The sequence below is a fragment of the Canis lupus genome, chromosome 31 (assembly GCF_003254725.2).
Source record: "Canis lupus dingo isolate Sandy chromosome 31, ASM325472v2, whole genome shotgun sequence".
Classification (NCBI taxonomy): Eukaryota; Metazoa; Chordata; class Mammalia; order Carnivora; family Canidae; genus Canis; species Canis lupus.
This window is the reverse complement of record NC_064273.1, coordinates 5,338,893-5,351,408: the sequence shown is the minus strand read 5'-3', so window position 1 is coordinate 5,351,408 and position 12,516 is coordinate 5,338,893. Positions and strand designations below refer to the sequence as shown.

General features: G+C 33.7%; 1 long non-coding RNA gene across 9 annotated transcripts in view; it reads left to right on the top strand.

The window, feature by feature from the left end:
- LOC112661853 (uncharacterized) overlaps positions 1–12,516 on the top strand; it is a 179,521-nt gene that overhangs the window by 63,967 nt on the left and 103,038 nt on the right. Inside the window, exon 3 of one of the 9 annotated variants that reach the window (XR_004811169.2) lies at positions 7,965–7,983. The exons of the other annotated variants lie outside the window; for them this stretch is intronic. This is a non-coding gene — a long non-coding RNA (uncharacterized LOC112661853). Of the gene's footprint in view, positions 1–7,964; positions 7,984–12,516 lie in introns of those variants that run through there. 9 annotated transcript variants of the gene reach the window in all.

The following is a 12,516-nucleotide window of genomic DNA, read 5'->3' as shown; positions in this document are numbered from 1 at the left end:
TTCTTTTTTGGGTAAAAATACTTCATGTTAACAGTTTTGTGTATGTTGTGCTGCAGCAAATCAGGTGGTCTATAGTGTCTGATTTTCTAAATTTACTTTAAGTTTGATCAGCGAGTTCTGATGTGGTCATATTGATTCATTCATTTTTCTCTATCACAACATTTCCAACTTGTTTTGCTTAACTAGTGATGTGTTTTATATAGGTTACTTATTTCACTAGGGATTGCAAATGATGATTTTCTAATTTTATCAACATTTCTGCAGTTATTTCTTTTAGTCTTTAAGAACTCTCATTGATCAGTTATAGTTACCCTGAAATTGAATTGTACAGGAAATACCATATCAATGCTTGGTTAGATTTGTGCATTTATTTTTTTAGAATAACTAATTGCATGTGTTTCAATGATTTACAGTCAATATTCTGTTTGATGCTCCAATTGTCTTACACTTAGCCAGTGACTATCCTTCCAAGTTGGAGCCCAGGTTCTTTTAGGAACATTGATATTTTCAATGCTTTCTGGCAAAACAAAATGCCTGGGACATCCTATATATTTACTGCCCCGGATGTAGATTTATCCATTTCTCCAAAGAGCTCTTGTTCTTTTAATCACATTTAGAGATCACAATCTGAAGACTCCATGTGTTCACTGCTACTGGTTTGTCGTGAATATTGAAAAAGAAAAAGCAAGGAAATAATTACTATTTAGAAAAATAGAAAAAAATCATATGTTTGTATATTTTTTCTAATGCTTAGAAAAATCATTAAGTCTAAGTTTCATTAATTTCTTCTATTTTTATTCTATTTATTTCGCTTACACACAAAATCTTTTCTCCTAATGACTTCTACATCATTCCTTATTTGCTTTAACCTGTATTTATATCTAATATTTCAAAATACCATTGTTCTTACTAAAATGAAGACTATGATGCAGTTTAAGATTGTTTTGATCATTTTTCTACTGTAAATCGCAGTAAGAATACAGAGTCATTGATGTAATTTTTATCTGTGTTGTTGTAGCACCAGTTTTATTTAAAAGTTACATTCTTTGGTTTCAATTTACCTTTGACTTTTAGTTACTATGGTAAAGGATTGTTTTAGAAATCAACCTGGTGAAGGCAGAGTTTTTCCCATATGGGATTAGAAATTTATCTCAGGTATGGATTTTTCTTTGTGGTTTTCAATTCTTTTTCCAGCATCACTGTGTATAGACAAACAGAAACAACTAATTCATAGCCATCGTGTTCCATGCAACATTACCTCTGACCAGAGAACACTTAAAAGATAGAGGGCAGCAATGAAATTGAGTTCATGGAATTCTCTACTCCTAGCACATACTCCAACATCCAGAAACAGAGTAGTGAAATGGTCTACTGACAGCTCAGTGATGATACCAGTCAGGAGACAACTCCTTGTGTGGCTGGCCTTAAACCAGTGCCTTAAGCTGCTGCCAAGCATTTGATGTCATTTCCTACTGCCTGAATGCAGGGCTTTTCTTCTTCATCTCTTCACCCTGCCTCTATCACTGTAGATCTTGTAGATCACCTAGTTATAAAGTAGTTTGGGAAACTCATTTACATACAGAGATACTTGAGCACATTATGTCACTAGATTTATTGAAATTATTTTTTTTTCCTATTGCCATCTTAATTGCTCTGTTTCCGTGGAGAGATTTGGAGAAATTTAGAAACACGAATGACCATTTTTTCCCACCTGCTCACTTATTTTTTAAACTACAGTGGTACATTACTCATTCAGATCTGGCTTTCAATCCTAAATGTCATCAGATCTTTTCTCTCACATTTCTTTAGGAAAGTATTCCTGAAAAATTTTTTGATTTGGAGCCAGCAGGACAGGTTTTGATTTCTGTCTAGGTGACTTATTTGATGTGAGAATTTGAATAATGTACTTAATTTTCAGAAACTTCAACTATCTTTTCTGAAAAAGTGATAATCCTACTTACCTTAGACAGTAAGGAATAAAATAATGTCCGGGCAGCCCGGGTGGTTCAGCGGTTTAGCTCCACCTTCAGCCCAGGGCGTGATCCTGGAGATGGGGTATCAAGTCCCACGTTGGGCACCCTGCATGGAGCCTGCTCCCTCTGCCTGTGTCTCTGCCTCTCTCTCTCTCTCTGTGTCTCACATCAATAAATAAATAAAATCTAAAAAAAAAAAAAAAAAAAAAAAAAAGGAAAGAAAAAAAAGAAAAGAAAAAAAGAAAAGAAAACATTAAAAAAAAAAGATTAATTTCTTAGGCACAATGTTGAGACATGGATATTTTCCCTTTTCCCCATTGTGATTTAATTTTCTGTTTTCTTACATTTCAATAGTTGAAGACATCAATTAACAAACAATTTCTATTTTTCTTTGTAAACACTGCACCTTGGGAGTAAATTCCTTAAGAGAAAAATTGTCTAGCATCCAAAGATATTGAAGGAAGCACATTGGTTTATTTCTTTTCAATAAAATGTTTACCAAATGTATATTGTCATAGCAATTCCATCAAGAAACTTCTGACAGCAAGCCATCAAAAAACCTAACCACATTGGCTAAAGAGATCGGTTTCATTAAAAATATTGATCACTCATGTCTTCCAAAGTACTTATGCTGATTTGTCAGACATATTCAGTTTAAAAATAGTGAAAAAAATAGTAGTGTTATATATGTAATATATGTTTGTAGCAGATATGTGTAGTACTTGACTTTAAAATATAAATTCCTAGAAATTGAGGACCGTGTTGTGTCTATTTTGTGTATCACTCCTAACATATTGTGAGAGATCAATAAATATTAAACCAACATATTGTGCTTCCACAAAACTAGACATGAATTCAGAAAGTGACAATAGAAGCACTGGGCAAAATATCTCATTTGGAACTAACCATATAAAGAGGCAATAGGGAACAGATTAAAGGGCACTGTGGTCTCATTCCACAAGTTTAGTTGGAAAATAGACCAGAGAATATGGGAATATGTGATTGTATAGCTTTCCTATAGGCTCATCCCTTCTAGGCTCCACGGGGTTTTACAACAGTATCTTTCCTCTTCACTGCAGATCTGTGATGCTCACACATTGACAGCAGTTAGTTCTTCTACTTATTGAACTAAAATTTTAGTGTGACAGTTGTTCCCTCAATGACTAATGAAGAGTCAGAAAAACATAAACCACATTCAATTCAGTTCTACACAACCTTGGGTTGATTATTTTCAAGATGATAGTAGAGAAGTTAAAGTAAATGAAGCACATAGTCCATATTTTCTTTAAACAGTATTTTATAGATTCTTTCACTTAGTAAAGCTGTATCTTTAGTCTTGAACCGCATTCAGGTGCACCTTATATGGTCTCATTTGTCACATATCAGCAGGCAAACAGAGCGTTTAAAAATTACTATGATCTATGCTTTGTGTTTTCATAATATAACATTTTTACTTTTAGCACTGTAGAAAATATTAAAATATTACAAACACAGTATTTAGTCTTTTCAATTCTCTGCAGGAAGAACAGGTATTGTTTTTCTCAATAGAGAGATGAAAATCTGACCCTAAGAAAAATTATGTAATTTGCATAAGCTCATTAGCAAGAGGCCAGGCCAGAACTTGGGCCTCTGGGCTCTACTCTGCCACATATTTTTAAAGTGATACACTGGTTGAATTCATTAGTACTGAGTTGTGTATTGAGTGCCCACTATGTGTCAAGAAGGGCTACTCTGCTAAAAACGGTAGAAAAGGTCACTTCCTTCCTGAGCTCTGTAACCTAATGAAACATCTATACAAATAAATGAAGTAATAACACAATGTGTTAAGTGCAATAAAAGCAATACAGAGTGTGAGATACAGGACACCAGAGACAGACTGTGGTCATAGGGCTGCCAGACTAAGAAAAAACAAAAACAAGATACCAGGTAAATCTAAATTTCAATTAACCAGCATTTTCTGTTTGCATGTTTATGTCCTATGTAATATTTGTAACACTCAAAACATTGTTTAACTGAAGTTCATATTCAACTGAGCATCCAGTGTTTTACCCTGACCAGCTTCTTTCAGAAGTGACATTTGACCTAGGACCTGAATAAACTAAAGAGCTAACTATACAAAGATTCAAACAAAGAACATTCCCTTAGAAAATCAGCTAAGTTCTGAATCCAGAAGGCTCTTGAGAAACCTGAAGAAGCCAGTATGTCTTGATTTTGGTGAATGAGGGTGATAACAGTGCAAGATGAGGCTGAAGAGGTAAACAGAAGCCAGAAATATAGAGTCCTCTGGGTAAGGGATATGGACTATATTCTTAGTACTTCATATTAAGAGATTGTAAATTAGAAAGGCGATGACTGACTTTTGCTTTAAAAAAAAAGACCCTTCTGGCTTCTGTGTAGAAAAGAGGTTGAAGATGGGAGCAAAAACTAAAGCAGGGTGCATGATGGGAGATTATTTTCAAGGTTCAGGGAGAAAATCTTGGCTTGAATTCAGGGATGATGGTACGCACAGAGAAGTAGATGGATTTGAATTTGACCCTTCTGTTAGAACCCAGAAGGCATGCTCATAGATTCGATATGAGGGATGAAAATGGGATGAATTAAGAACCCCTAGGTTTTGGACTCTGGTGTATAGTGATGGAATTCCCTGCGATTAAGCAGAATGTATAAAGAAAAACTCAGGGATAGGTGTTGATAATCAAATGATCTTTTTTTTTTTTTTAAAGATTTTATTTATTTATTCATGAGAGACACAGACAGAGAGAGAGGCAGAGACACAGGCAGAGGGAGAAGCAGGCTCCATGCAGGGAGCCTGACGTGGGACTCGATCCACGTCTCCAGGATCACGCCCTGAGCCAAAGGCAGCGCTAAACCGCTGAGCCACCCAGGCTGCCTCAAATGATCTATTTTCGGCATAAGTTTGAGAGGTCTGCTAGATTTTAAAATGGAGATGCCAAATCAATGATTGATTCTTATCCAAGAAAACAGAATGAAAGTCCTCAATGAGAGTGACATTTAGAGCAAGATCTGAGAAAATATCACAAAGAAAAAGGACATGTAGAGAAAATCCAAAGTTTCATAACTAAGGTCTGAAAAATTTAAAGGAGTAAAAATCAGCACAGAAAATGAGAAGGAGGTCCTATAATGTTAGGTCACAGAAGCTAAGAAGAACAATGTTTTATAAAGAGTAGGATGACCGATCACCTTTTTCTGAATATACTGCTGAGACTTACAGTGGGTTCAAGACAAGCGTATACATCTGATTTGGTCAAATGGCACTCACACTGAGAAAAAGAGCTCTTCAAAAGTATTAACTGAAAAATTGATCTCTAGCTATTTTGGAACTGAAATTTGTGTTTGTTGAAACAGAGCTCTTCAAAAGTATTAACTGAAAACTTGATCTCTAGCTATTTTGGAACTGAAATTTGTGTTTGTTGAAACAGTTTATGTTGCTATTTGTGGGGGATTCAAGCATTAGAAACTCTCTAATATATTAAGATGAGTGGAGGTATTCCTCTTCTAAAATACTGTTCCCTATTTACTTCCTTATCAAGCATTTATTTTGCGTCTATTATATACAATAACTAATTTAATTTTCCGGATAAAAAGAAGTTGCTAATATATTTCTTAATCTCAGGAATGAAAGTAGAAGAAATGGAAAAGTCTGTAACAAACTGTACAACAGTACCATTTTATAAGGGCTAAAATAGAAAAGTTAATAAAGTTGTACAAAATTTTGTTTGGGATATTTGGTGAATGTACATTTGAACCAAAACACCAAATAATATGCCAATCCTTGAATTTCATTTAAAGGAGTACTTTCCAAATGATTGGTCCTTCTTGCTGATCCCTAGAAGCTGAAGCTGGTGAATCACTTGGTAAAAAATCAGTATTGTTGCATATCCTACTTTGTCTTTTGGCATTCACAAGGAAAGATTAGTGCTACATTATTAAAGTGGTTGATGTTAACTTCATCCTAAAAGTTCCTTATTTCAGTGTAGATTGCAGAATACTATGAGAGGAGGCTTAAAATACATTAAATCTATCAATTATAATGTTGACTGCATATACTGAAACTATTTTTGATCTGAACGATCCAAGCACATTTTCTATACTTTGTTAGTTTAATCTTGTCAAATTCACTGAAAAACAATCAAAACGAGATGTGTTTTTATCCTTTAAGAGTGAATCCATGGCATTGCGCTTTATATATCAATCTATATTTGTACCTTCCCTGGAGACAAGGAGAGCTCATCTTTGTGCTCCTGATGCGTATTTATGCTTCATTGTTTTGTATCCAATTAAAATGTATTATACATTTCACAGAAAAGTAATTTGTTTTGTGGTTATATCTGTGAAAAAAGTATGTGTTTAATCTTTCCATAATGCTTAATTGGAGGAAGTTACTTAGAGAAAGTAGCCTTAAAAAAAGGAGTTTGGATGGATGAAAATACCATTACTGAGGTTTTGTAAATTTTTTTTTTAATTTTTTTTATTTATTTATGATAGTCACAGAGAGAGAGAGAGAGAGAGGCAGAGACACAGGCAGAGGGAGAAGCAGGCTCCGTGCACCGGGAGCCCGACGTGGGATTCGATCCCGGGTCTCCAGGATCGCGCCCTGGGCCAAAGGCAGGCGCTAAACCACTGCGCCACCCAGGGATCCCATTACTGAGGTTTTGAAGGGAATGAAATGCTATGTCAAATCATGTCGAGGAAAAAATTCTCAAATTCAAAAACACTACATATGTAATTCTCTCAAAAATTGATTTAATGTCTCCATAGCTTTGAAAATATCATCCTTATCCAACAGTCTTCAAAAAGAGTTATCAGTGGAGCTTTTCTTAGTTTATGATAACAGCATAACTAATGACTATTCTGGAGAATTAGCGGTATTGCTGACAAAAAATGAAGAGATTAATTATAGTAATATGAATAGTTTCTATACTTTTTCCATAAATAATTTGTACAAAACCATGAAAACTTATAATGTGATCATTATCACACCCAAATGTCCATATTTGTGGTTGTTCATGTAAACAAGGAAATAGTAATATAACTCTTCCAAAACATCTTCAATTGATTAGCTGTGTCATTGGAGTAAATTTTGGGTTCCAATTCTAATATTTAAAAAAGAGAAAAAAAATTGGTTCTAATTAAAAAATTACTACTACTACTACTACTTCTACTACTACTACCAATTAACCTAGTATTTATTGAACACTTACAACGTTCCTAATCACTTAGCATGCATTATATCATTAATGTTTACAATATTCATATGTGTTAGGTAAAATATTTTCCTCATTCTTATGAAAACTTGCCCAGGGAGTTTAATGTAACAGCTTAGTGTTGTCAGTGAGTGGTGGGATCAAAATTCAACAAATGCTGATGTGTCTTTAGGCATCTTTAGTCTTGTACCAAATAGTGTACCATGACACCTTTTTCTTTCTGTACATTTTTTTCCTAGAGTTATTTACTTCAATTTTCATTTCTTGGGTATTTTATATTGCTATTTATAATTCTTCCAAACTCTATCAGAATAGAATTTCCCACATGGCAAAGCACATCAGGTGATGTATCAGTTCCAATTAATTTTCTTTCCTGGAGTCTGTCCTCTTGGCACTTTCTATTCTTTTGCCCCTATTTGTACTCTAGTTCTGTAGGCCAACGGTACAGCTGGCTCTCCTCTTACTGATCTTCTTTGGATCAATTTTCTCCATTTTGCTAGAAAGTGGCTTCCAGAAAAGTATGGATAATGATTTGCATAAATGGTACATTTTTGAGATATTGTAAGCTTGAATGTATTTCCATTTTACCATCATTTTTAATTGAAATTTTTACTGATAAAGAAACCCAGTTGAAATTATTTTTCTTTAGAATTTTGAAGGCATTGTGCCTTTGACATCTCACTTCTGATAGTTCTGTTGGGGGATCAATTGCCATGTTAACACAATTGTTTACATGTATTTATCTTCTTTTCCCCCCTCATTTTAGCCTCTTCACATTATCTTCACTTTTCAGAAGTGAGAAAATATGTATTGGAAGACAATGCTCTGTGAATATTTTTACATTGATCATGATTTGCTGAACAAGGATTGCTAATGACCAAGGTTAAAAGTATGCTTGAATGGCAAACATGCATTGCACATTAGAAATTGCCTATTTCTAAAAAAATAATAAAAAAATAAAAGAAAAGAAAAGAAATTGCCTATTTCTTTGATAGGATTTAAAGTCTTCTCTGTCCTGAAGCTCTTTCTTCAGATTACAGAGATGAGGTAAAGGTAGAGATTTTCTCCTTTTTCTAGAGAGGAATTGTTTATATTTCAAAGCAAAGAATTTCTTACTCTTCTCTCTCTCTCAATCTCCTCAGATGTAGGAGAGCTAGATATCTCTTAATCCTGTACAAGCTACAAGAATTTGGAGTTTTTGTTTTGTTTTGTTTTTTTGTTTTTTGTTTTCTTGTGATGCAACCCTATAGCATATGCAGACTAGAACAGGCCCTATCCCTTGAATCATTCTTTGGGGAATTGGGGTGTGGGGAACTGGTATTTTGATGCTACTCTGCTACCATGACTAATAAAAGGTTCAAACTCTCACCTGGACATTGCAGGTTGACTAACATTTAAGTGGGTAAAATCTTAGATCTTCACAATCTCAGGTGCAAAAACATGTTCAATGTGAGTCATTTGTTCATTATTTGTTCAAGAGACCCTCAATCTAGAAATCTATTTCATTTAGTCTAAGATACTTCCTTTTATTGACTTTTGATGACTCACTTTCCTCTGTTTTCTCTGTTCTCTCTTTCTGGGATTTCTATTACTTATAAGTTAGAGCAGACTCCACTTTTCTTATTTTTCTTTCTTTTCAATTTTCCATGTTTTGTTTTTGATGTTGAGATTGCTATAATTCCTTCAGTATGACGTATATTTAATGTTCTAAGCAATATAAAAAAAACAAGATTTTTATATTTTGACTCGATTTTAAAGCAGTTTCTTTTATGTCCTGTGTCTTTTAAATATAATTAATTATTGTTTCATGAGTAAAAATACCTCACCATTTTGAATATATTATATTCTCAGATATTATAATATCTAACTTTTTACTCAAGAACTTCTTTTTCTTGTTTGATAATGTTTCTCACTGTCATTCCTCAAATCCAAATATTTTTGCAATGTCTACTCATATAAAATTTTGAGGCACTAAATAGCTAATGATAAACATTGTGGAAATATGAGGATAGGCCAGGGACTTGCCAATTGTTAGGATTTCTTGGCAGGGAATTCCCAAATGTGAGCCTGTGCTAGTCTTTTCTCTGGGACCATTTAGTTGCTAACTGAGGTGAAGTGATGGAAGGGAGTGGATGCTGATGTGTGACTATCATCATCCTAAAACTGAGCACCCCAGGGAGGTTGGAGATTTTAATCATTCAATGTAAAGATTTTCATTTAACCCCACTCTTTCAGATTTTGCTTTTACTGTGCTCCTCTGTGACTGAGATCCCAGAGTCTGGGCCCTTCTAGCTAAGTTTCTTTGTAGAATAAGCTAAACATTGAGAATAGTCGTTTGCCCCATATTTAGAAGATAGCATGGAGTTGACATGGGGAATATAACATGTTTTTTTTTTTTCCTTACACAGGCTTTCTAACAAATTCTCTGTTTCAGTCATGCCTTCATTCTCTCCTTCCTACTTATCAGGCACATCCAAAGCCTTAGGATTTGTGGTCTTCAATAGAGAAACTCATATTTCTTCTTCTTAGAATTCATTTGTTCTGGTCTGGTGTTCAGCTTATTTTTCTGCTAATTTCTTCATGTTATTATCACCCTTCAAAATATTAGTCATCTATTTTTTTTATTCTCTTATACTTTTTTTATCCTACTTTTTTGAAGTAGGATAATATTTTTTTTCAAAAAGATTTTTATTTTAAAAATTTTAATATTTTGTTTCAACTCAGGTTGAGCTGAGTTTCAGGAGGGAATATATCTAAAATATGTGTTCAATTCCCTATGTTAATTTGGAAATCCAAATTCACTTTTTGTTTCAAGTTAAACAAGTATATATTTTGTTTACTGTTACCTTGAGTTCTATATTAAGCTTTTTTATCTTAGTTTTTATACTAGCCATTATCTACTATGTCCTAAACAATAGCCATAAATCTGATTAAAATATCATTAAAAAAAGTCTAATTACTCAATAATCTGAATAGTCTATTCATTTATTGAGTCAACTATTCAGTGAATGCTTGAACTAAATGAGTTAATAAGAAAGCGAGGCTTCCTACTGCCTGTGAGAGCACATTCAATGAGGAAGCCAGGTATTAAACAATAGGCCTTATTATTAACCACAATAACTATTTTTATATAAATCATCATATGCTTTAACTATAATTTATATAGTGTATAAGATGGTTATACATTCTATATAGAATGTAGAAGAGGAAAGAAGGTTTAGAAATGCTAGACACAGTACGAGAAAGGCAAGTTGAAGTATTAACTGACAGTCTGCCTAAGCCTTATTTAGAGGTTGGTATCTGAGCAAGGACCTTAGGAAGGTAATGGAAAAAATCAAATGGATATTTAGTAAAGAAATGAATATGTAAACAAAGATACCAGTGCAGTAATGTGTCTCCCAACTGTTATGTTCAAGGAATAGCTAGGAACCTTGTTGGAACAGGATGCAACAAATACTGGCATGAATTTCAATATGCACCCAAGGCATTATGTACATTATAAATGGATTTTGAATTTTATAAACTGAAGACTTCAGTAGTTCACTGTATTACGGAATTCACTTTTTGTTCTTTCTGTTATTCTGCTGAACATAACTGAATGTTTATTCCTATAAGTATTTTTTTTACTGATTTTATTTATATATTCATGAGACAGAGAGACAGAGAGAGAGAGAGAGAGCAGAGACACAGGCAGAGGGAGTAGCAGGCTCCATGCAGGGAGCCCGATGTGGAACTTGATCCCTGGACTCCAGGATCATGCCCTGGGCATGAAGGCAGGTGTTAAACCACTGAGCCACCCAGTGATCTCTTTTTCCTATATATATAAAAGCTGTATTTGTGTTAATTTTCTGGATTTTTGCCCCCAAGAATATTGCACTGTTTCCTCTCAAGCCTGCCTATCATAAATGTACCTTTTCCTTGTAGTTTTAGTTCTGTATTTCATGCTGTAAATGACTATGTTTCACTGTTTTTTTTTTTAAGTTTATTTATTTATTTTTTTAGTAATCTCTACAGCCAATGTGGGGCTTGAACTCATGACCCCGAGATCAAAAGTTGCATACTCTTCTGACTGAACCAGCCAGTTGCCCTATCTCTCACTTTTTTACTTTGTTTCAGAAATAACTGACACAAATTAAAAATACATTAAATGAATAAGATATCTCCATAAATTTTTAGGGAAGGAATTATGATCGTATCCAAAATACTCTAATAATTTTTACCAATAATTTTATCAACAAAATTAGTTGCACCATGAAAACAACTTTTATATGAGCAATAAATAATTTGGAAGTAAACAAGTCTATCGCAAAAATGTAATATAATGGATATGGCATTTTTGCAACTAAAGGAAGAACTTAATATTGATTTGGTGGAGGAGGGTTGTGAGAGACACATTCCTTGGAAGGTGATATAGAATCAGATGAGCAATTTTCAGGCAGGCAGGCAGGCAGGCAACCTTTATGCCTTGAAGTCTTATACTCAAACTGCTCTTAAAAATAAATGTATAATGCCAAAACATCTTTAAGTGAGGATAGAATGGGGTGGGGTGAGATAGAATGGGGTGAAATACAAAGTATTTCAAAATATATGGAAATAGAATCTGGGCCTCAGTGAAGATTCATAAAAGATGCTACCTCTTTATCCCACGTGTTGGGATGAGAAAACCATTTTGGGTCCATGTAAATATGGTACAGGGTTCAGTTTATTCTTTCTGATATTCCCTGACCAGAAATAGCTGAGTCAAGTGAAGTATCAAATATATGTATTCACCTGAAACAGTCAGGTCAAAATCACGACTTCTTATAATTATTTAGTAAACTCGATGGCAAAAAAATAATTCACTCTGTGAAAGGTAGTATAAGTTTTTCAGGTCCATTTTGACAAGAATGAATAAAGCCATCATTAAGTGAATAAGATGTTTTAAACACTGAATTGAATCTATAGCTACTTCAGACCAGATCCTTGCACTTGTCACTCATCATTCATTAAATGAATGAATACGTACATACATACATACATACATACATATATATGTACATCTATACCAATGAGTTTAAATGGACCTCTATCCAGAATAAATTAGTGTATCAAAGGCTCAGGCAGTTTTCTCCTAAACTGTTTTAATTTTTACAAATTATTATTATTTATATTGACTTAAGGAGTCTTTGTTAACCTCCTAGTTAAATGTATCCTCAAATCTGGTTTATTTGTGTTAACTAGTTAAAAAAAACAAATCCTTTTTACTTTTTAGTTTTTGATGATAGCAATTTAAGAAATTCTAAAATCAAATGTTTAAAACAAAGAATGTCCACATAAGT